This window comes from Saccostrea cucullata, unplaced genomic scaffold (assembly GCF_032062105.1).
Source record: "Saccostrea cucullata isolate Sc308-1 unplaced genomic scaffold, CSIRO_AGI_Scuc_v1 ctg2677, whole genome shotgun sequence".
NCBI classification, from domain to species: domain Eukaryota; kingdom Metazoa; phylum Mollusca; class Bivalvia; order Ostreida; family Ostreidae; genus Saccostrea; species Saccostrea cuccullata.
This window is the reverse complement of record NW_026921466.1, coordinates 123,006-130,799: the sequence shown is the minus strand read 5'-3', so window position 1 is coordinate 130,799 and position 7,794 is coordinate 123,006. Positions and strand designations below refer to the sequence as shown.

The window sequence follows — 7,794 nt, the reverse complement described above, 5'->3', positions numbered from 1 at the left end:
TGACGTACATACAAGCCATTCCGAATGGGTCACGATTAGCAGTGTGGTTGGCGAACATTTTAAAGCATAACGGAAAATTTAAATAGTTTTAAAGCTGAAATAATGTGTTTCCAAACTAAAAGGTTCCCTAAAGATTGGTTCCTTAAATTTATTTCATTTATTTAGCACACGGGACGGGTACATGGAATGGGGGGGGGGCTTAACCAACAAAATAAGGATAAACACCAATTTTCAATGCCTATATTATGTATATATTTGCAATAAAAAGGGGGGCTAAAGCCTATGTATTATACTTGAATTACAGTAGAAATGAAATAGATTTACTTGTTATGTACTCTATCCAGAAATAAAAATGTCAAATATAAATAACTTTTCATGTAAACAGGGATGTATACACTATATATATTCAATTTCAATATAACTTGTATAGCCTTATGACTCCCTTCCAGAATACTCTTACAATTATGAGACAGACTTTTTTTTCTTTCTTAAAATAGGAATTAGAAAAAGGAATATTTTTAATGAAGGCATTTGTCAGATAGATCAATCTAACGTTGTCTCCAAAAAGGCAATAACTGGGTCAATAGGACATTCATCCTTCAACGATAGAATATTTTATCTACATTTGTCATCATATTTTACAGGGATCCAGCAGATACGGAAAAAGGGACAACACTTCGACTGAATGTGTCATCCATATACCGGTATAGATCTGTTCTGTTCATGAGGCATACATACTGTAAATGTATTACATTTGGCGTGTACAATATTTGGTGGAAATTCAATTTTCAACAAGTTATCATACTATTAGATTTGATTTAGCGCAATCTGAATGTGCTAGTTATTAAATTCATATACAAGACATTTAGTGATATACTTGGATAGGCAGACTATGTTTTCCGCTAAATAAAATATATGGCTTAATGTAATATGTTTACATTATGTATAGTATATCTCATAATTCTTGTACTCATGAAGAGTGTGACAACTTCCAAGTAGTTAATGATGGAATTTATTTTCTTTTGTATTGGGTAAATTTTGGGCTGCACTTTTTTCTTTCTTCATTATCAAACCTACTAGTTCATTTATTTATCGAATTCACGAAAGCTCACATACAATGGTAAATAAATTAAGTTGAATGAACCATAATACTAGTTTAATTTGGCACATACTTTCTCATTAAATATCAAATTTGATTGGTAAAAACATTTGTTAACAATTACTTTTCTCCTTCGGTGTGCCTAACATTACATCCCCATGATTCAAAATGCACGTTGATAGGTACATGTAACTTCTCCATAAAAATAGCTAACTGTGCAGAGTGTTTGCACACTTGTTTCAACGAATAACATTTTCTTTAAAATACTTCAGTGTAACAAGACAAATATTGCATGTTTATTTTGATACACTATACATGAACTTGAGAAAAAAAATTAAGGAAGTTGACATTGTATAGTTACTTGTATTGTATATATTTAGGATGTACACAGGTATAATATATCACTGTTAATATTTGAGAAAATATTCATTTTTTGTGTAGATGCTCACTTCCACTTAATTTTTGCCAGGTTCTTGTGAAAAGTGTTTTATTTGGCACCATTCAGCTACAAATACCCAATGTACTCTTTGCCGGTGGAATTGTGACCTCAGTCAACTGCTCATGACACTGCTAAATGGCAGAGAATTTTCTTCTGAGACAAGTAAATTTTACACCTGCAGGTTAGTACTTATAAAATTTTGTTTGAAGGAAAATAAAGGCTAACAAGATCTGAAAATATAAGCCAGATGTAGTACAAAAGTGTTGATACAAGTCATTTAAAATTTTCATTTCTTTGCAGGTAGTGATGAGTGCAACTGAAGTTTTTATCAGGATCTCGTCCGACATCATAGGTACAACTGGTCACTGTGATTTCTTAAATAAGAGGACATATTGTAAAGGCGCCTAGGCGGTTACATATGTACACGTAGCTCCAAATGATGCTTGACTGTTTTCCTTCGCTTTATACGTAAACCTGGATTGGTCTCTGATGCAGTAATATAGAGCCATGTCATGTTTTAAATCCAATCTTCCCACTGTCACAAAGTGCTGTAATAAAATGATTTTGATTTAGATATATATTTTTTGTTTTTATAAAATGTAACAAAACATTTTACAGAAATTAAAATACTGTACAAGTGGAAATTTTAGCGAGATCATGATGCAAATTTAGTGATTTGTCCTTAAAATTTGGTATTTTCTATTAAGTAATTGAAGCGATTTTTAAAAGATTACTAACTTTATAATATTTGTATATAATTTTCATTAACATAATTATTACAACTTAAACACATTTAATTTTCAGTGATATTCAATTTTAGCAATCTCAGAAACCTAGCTGATAATGCCTCGCTAAAAATTATGCTTACATGTTATTAAAACTACCAATTAAATAAGTATCTTAAATGAAAATCTTTTGAAGGTTTTGCTTGTCAATTCTTTGCTGATAGGGTTACTTAGGCCATTCCAAGTTTTTTCTCTGTTTAGCGTCCACCCATCTTTCAAAAACCTACCTACCTATTCGCAAAAAACACACAAGCCAAAACATGAAACACAGACCTAAAAGTCATAAAAATGACGCCCTTCAAATGATTTGATCTAACTAAACTACTTTAATAGAATAGATATCTATTCTAAAGTAAAATCAAGGGATTAAATGCTTAAAATACACCCAATATAACTTACTGTACAGAAATTTTTGGAGAAATTGACAAAATTCAAAATTTTCAACTAAATTAATCAATTTCTGGACTCCTGGTGTTGTGTGTTTTTTCTTATATGGGGTGTCAAAAACCAAGGCGCACGCGGACGCTAAACATAGAAAAAACTTGGAATGGCCTTACCTTTAATAATGTCATGACAAGTGAGGCACATGGCTGGTCTTCACACTGGACAAGTTCTTGATCAAATCAGTGATGTCCTAAGATTTCCAGATAAGCTGACAAAAACCTGTAATTTAGCAAACTTCTGTAAAATGTCATTCGAATTATTGCACAGTTGTTCCAGTATGCATTACTGATAATTTAGGTGTAATGAGTTATAAATCTGGTAAATACCTATTTATTGGATATTTAATACAAATCTTAACCTTCTTCATTAAATTTTATCAATATTTTTACAAGAAAAACAGACTGAAATTGTCCTTTTTATACCAAAAAATGTTTAAGGCCTTTTTATAAAAAAAATTTGATTTAAAAATATTTGTTTTACACACTGTATTTTCATATCTAGAGTGCCCCTACTAAGGCCAACAATAACAAAATGATTTGTTTGATGTACTAAGACTGACCCATTAAAATCTGCCCTACCATTAGTAATCATTTTTTCAGCACTTCATTTTTTTTGAAAACTTCAACAGATTTCTGAGGCTGTGATTTTTAATATGACAGTTATCAATGTTTTTCAATACTGTAAGGCAAAAAAAAAACCCTTCCAACTAATCTGGATAGTCTGGATACAAACATATATTTAATGATGGCCAATGTTGACAAGTTTATTTGTCATTTTATAAAAAAGAAAATTCAATACATGTATATATAATATTATTATTCATTTATACTGTATACAAGGGTTTCATCCCATTTTAATACTGAGATGATTACATTGCACACTGTGGGACATGGAGACGTGGATACTTCATATGAGACCGTTTAAACTATGTCACAGGTACTGGCATGAAAAATATCCCTCACTGCTTAAATTGACAATGGCCCCGAGTATAGGACAAAATTTACATCTCTCCACCATCAAGTGGGTGCGTCTCCATACGAGTGAAATATTCTTGAGAGGGAAGTTATACAACAATCAATCAATTAATAGTGAGGAAAGATGACAGTATAGATGAATCATGGTTAAATGTCTAAAAGAATACCCTGGGGTGGGCGAGGGTAATGCATTACTGGACATCCATGACCTTTTTGTAATATTTTGATATACTATGTCTTATGAAAATAAATTCTATATATATATGTCCTAGAACTTATTCTGTTTCATCAATTTCCTACCTGTATTTGATTTGCATTTTTAAGGAGGCTGATCATTCAAAGTCAGTTTAGTCTTATGTGCTTGACTGGATCTTTCAGCAACAGCATCTTTCATCTGTGTTACTGACTGGTTCTCTCGTACTTCTGCTATAAAATAAGTTTTGATGTATATAATTGTATGAGATCGGTGAATAAATAAAGAGGAGAAAATGCAGTGGACCAGACCGGGATTTGAACCCAAGCCCCCTGAAACTCCTGTCAGGTGCTCTACCAACTGAGCTATCTGGCCACCGGCGATCGAACCCGGCTGACCGCCACATTCCTCCCTCCTTAATTTAGGTCTCACACAAGGAAATAATTTCACGATATGTTACTATACAGCTTTAATTAAATTAATTAATTAACTAGACTCTCAGCAGATAATTCATGAAATAGAAAATAAAGATTAATGCTTGGACAAAAATTTGAGATCAGAAAAAAATACCCTTAAGCAGCTTTTAAGAAAGAAAATTGAGAGTAAACATACCTACCCCGAAATACACGTGGGTTTCAGATGTTGACAAACAGTCTACGCACCATCCAGGAAGTTGCATCACACGCACCTAAAAAGAGTTCCCTTTAATTCAGTGGCACAATTCTGCTAAAGATATGATATCCCTAGTACATGAGTCCTAAAAAAATTTGCCGAAAATGAAAAAAGAAAAAGAAATGGTCACTATGTATATGGAACTTCATTTGACTAAGTTCATTTTGATTGGATATTTCCTTGCGTAAGACCTAAAAGGTCTTTAGACCCCAACCCAGGCTCATCCCTGGCAGTTCTTTCACCTGTCAGTTCCAGGGCATGGCACGGCACCAAATTTAGTACATTGTTGTAGGAAAGGAGAAATGCACGAAGAAAACTTGTGGCTGGAACAGGAATCGAACCCGGGACCCCTGTATTACTAGTCAGGTGTCTAACCACTGAGCTATCCAGGCCGATATCCACGGTCCATAAAGCCCGAACTTCTACACATGTATGGTCATTGTATTGAAGTGATTTGAATTTTGTTAAATGTTGAATGCAGCGAAATACTTCGAATAGCAAAATATAATTATATGAACATCTTATCTTTGGGAAATAGATCTAAAATATGTGATCCAGTGACACACAACAGGTAAAACTTTATTTTAAAAAAAATATATTTACCGATGCAAAAGTATTGCAGCCACAATATGACGTTTGTATCCTTCGGACACTGACAAAACTTCTCCTCTATTATACAGCTGGTAATAACATTATCGTCCTCGAATTCGAGAAAAATCTGTTAACAAATTTAGGCGAAAGATGATTATGAATCTATTTCATTCGGGTATAAAGTAAAACACTTCATTTTCTCTCAAAATAAACAAGAAACAGTTGACATTCTCTGATTGTTTACCTGTACTTCGATCGAATTTTTCCTGGTGGACACTCGCACCCAAGCTTTTATGACACGCAATTCATCCATCGTAAGTCGGAGAATCCTTCTGCTTTGTAAAACTACTTAACTTTTCCTCGAAAGCTTTGTATAAACCAGAAACATGCTTAACCCAATACACAGTTCCTTGTGTCAGGTACCCGGAAGTGAAAATTATCGTAGAATCTCGCGAGTCACGTGACGAGACTTACAGACCCTATTTACAGTGAAATGCGAAAATAAATTTGCTTTTGTAATGATTTACGGTGAATTGTGGAGCTCAGTCGAAACTATTGCGTCTCAGACGCCTCTATGTTAACCCCAATTCATTTAATTCGCAGCATTGTTAAGGCTTGAAAAAGGGGGCGGGGTCTAATTTATACGGGAAAAGTTTACTGTGACGTCACAAAAAATATGACTTTTATGTATTTCTCATAATACCTGAAAATGAAATAATTTGTAATTTTTAACTGTATTAGCATAATAAACAACAATATAACTTATCAAAGCATTAAAAAAAGTTGCTTGTTAAATCCCATGTAGCTAGTTTTAAACAATGCACTGGTCCAGATGAACTTGTAAACATGACGTCATATTGGTAAAAATGACGTATTTCATGTGCTGTGAGAGGCAGATTGAGGAATTTTTAACAATGAAAAATGTGTTTTATTATTAAACGGAATATTATTTACAGGTTTTAAAAAGTCCATAAATACCAATTTTTTATGAAAGGGATAAATAACGAGATGGTGTTGAATAATTTAGAGAAAACATTCTCTCCAAGGGCCGAAGGCCCGAGGAGGGGATGTTTTCTCTAAACTATTCAACACCATCGAGTTATTTATCTTACTTAAAAAAATTCCCTACCTTGGACCCCAAAGAAACATTTACCCATTCAAATATCCAACTTGCTGTAATACAATAGGATGTAGCCCATTCAAATATCCAACCGTGACACAAAACAATGACCTAACCGAACGCCCCTTTTATTCATGGACTAGTGAACATGAAACCACATGGTGCTGATTTCATTTCAACCCTTTTCATTGTACTGAACAGTCATGAAATCAGACGAAGAATATTTTTAAATCCAATGTAAATTAGAGAGGTTCAGATAGTGTTTTGAACACTTTTGACCTGAAAGCTGAAGAAAACTACAGAATTTTGATAAAAGGTTGGGAATTTGTCATTACATATCAAAAGATGAGGAAAAGTGTTTAATTCTTATGGAGTTCCATTCGGAATATACTTGTAATAGTGCTTAAACAGATAAAAAGTTTGACCGTTTATGCTGAACCTGCTGTAAAAAATTCCATATTAAGATCTGCAATAAAAATGGTGTCGAGAGATAGATGGGCTGTCAATTATTTAAGTTCTTTTGGGAAGTACGCCGGAAAAAGAATGAAACAGAGATGAATCTCGGATATTCTGAAGGGATCTACCAATAACGGACCCTGAAATAATTTTCAGCAATAAGTAGTGATGCAGTGTAAGATTCAAGGTGAAAATGTGTTTGTTTCAAAAAGTGATGCTTTGAAAATTTCTAAAAGTGTGCAAAATTCGGAGGAATTGTTATTTCTGTGAGTATTGGAAGAGCATTTGAAACACAATAAATGTGATAAATGCGAAATAATTACGGTAATTCCGTGTGCACTGGAAATTAATTCTAATAATGTGGAAAAGTTGGAGCAATTTTTTTTATTTTTCATATGCATTGGAAATACATTTTAAAATTGCTTTATCTCTTTTGTTCATTGTTTTATGTTTTTTTGCACCTCAGTTGGGTATTTAAATATCCAACCGATAAGAGTTGGATATTTTGAATATCCAACTGATGGCCAGTTGGATCTTCAAATATCCAACTAGTGCTGGTTGAATCGGTAAAATATACGTAGACTAATAACAATGGGTGACGTCATAGAAGTTTTTTAATCTTTGTTTAGTGCAATTATTAATTAACTACCAAGAGAATGTATTTTATAATTATATCGTGTATTTATGTACAGGTTACGTATATTTTACATCAAGATGCCTCATAAAATCGCACTTTCGCAAGGGCATACGCTGCATAAATCTGAACCATTTTTTGAATATAGATAAAGGATATTTTCCTTAACATGGAACGTGCTGCTGCTTTCTTTAAATCGAAGGCGTCATTTTATAAGTACACAAAATATTTGGTAAAAGTCAAACATATTTCGACATTGGCTTATTTACTTGAAAATTTAACTGTAAAAACACGAATTCTATTCAAAGCAGCAGCACTTTTCAGAAACTATAAAGTATACAGAAACAATTAATAGCTTGAATTTTTAATTTTAACTACGGTATGCCC

The 7,794-nt window shown here is 33.0% G+C and overlaps 2 long non-coding RNA genes across 7 annotated transcripts; one reads left to right on the top strand and one right to left on the bottom strand.

The window, feature by feature from the left end:
- The first annotated feature begins 391 nt into the window (after positions 1–391).
- Positions 392–2,114, top strand: LOC134260023 (uncharacterized). Its single transcript, XR_009990455.1, has 3 exons — positions 392–704; positions 1,569–1,719; positions 1,839–2,114. It is a non-coding gene; the product is annotated as an uncharacterized LOC134260023 (long non-coding RNA).
- LOC134260022 (uncharacterized) lies at positions 1,950–5,675 on the bottom strand. Of its 6 annotated transcripts, XR_009990450.1 has the most exons (6): positions 5,442–5,675; positions 5,210–5,324; positions 4,551–4,622; positions 4,042–4,167; positions 2,881–2,986; positions 1,950–2,086 (listed from the first exon to the last, which is right to left on the bottom strand). It is a non-coding gene; the product is annotated as an uncharacterized LOC134260022 (long non-coding RNA). The 6 variants fall into 6 exon arrangements; XR_009990453.1 differs by having other exon boundaries at positions 4,547–4,622; positions 5,210–5,675; XR_009990452.1 differs by having other exon boundaries at positions 4,042–4,164; positions 4,547–4,622; positions 5,210–5,675.
- Positions 5,676–7,794: the final 2,119 nt, after the last annotated feature.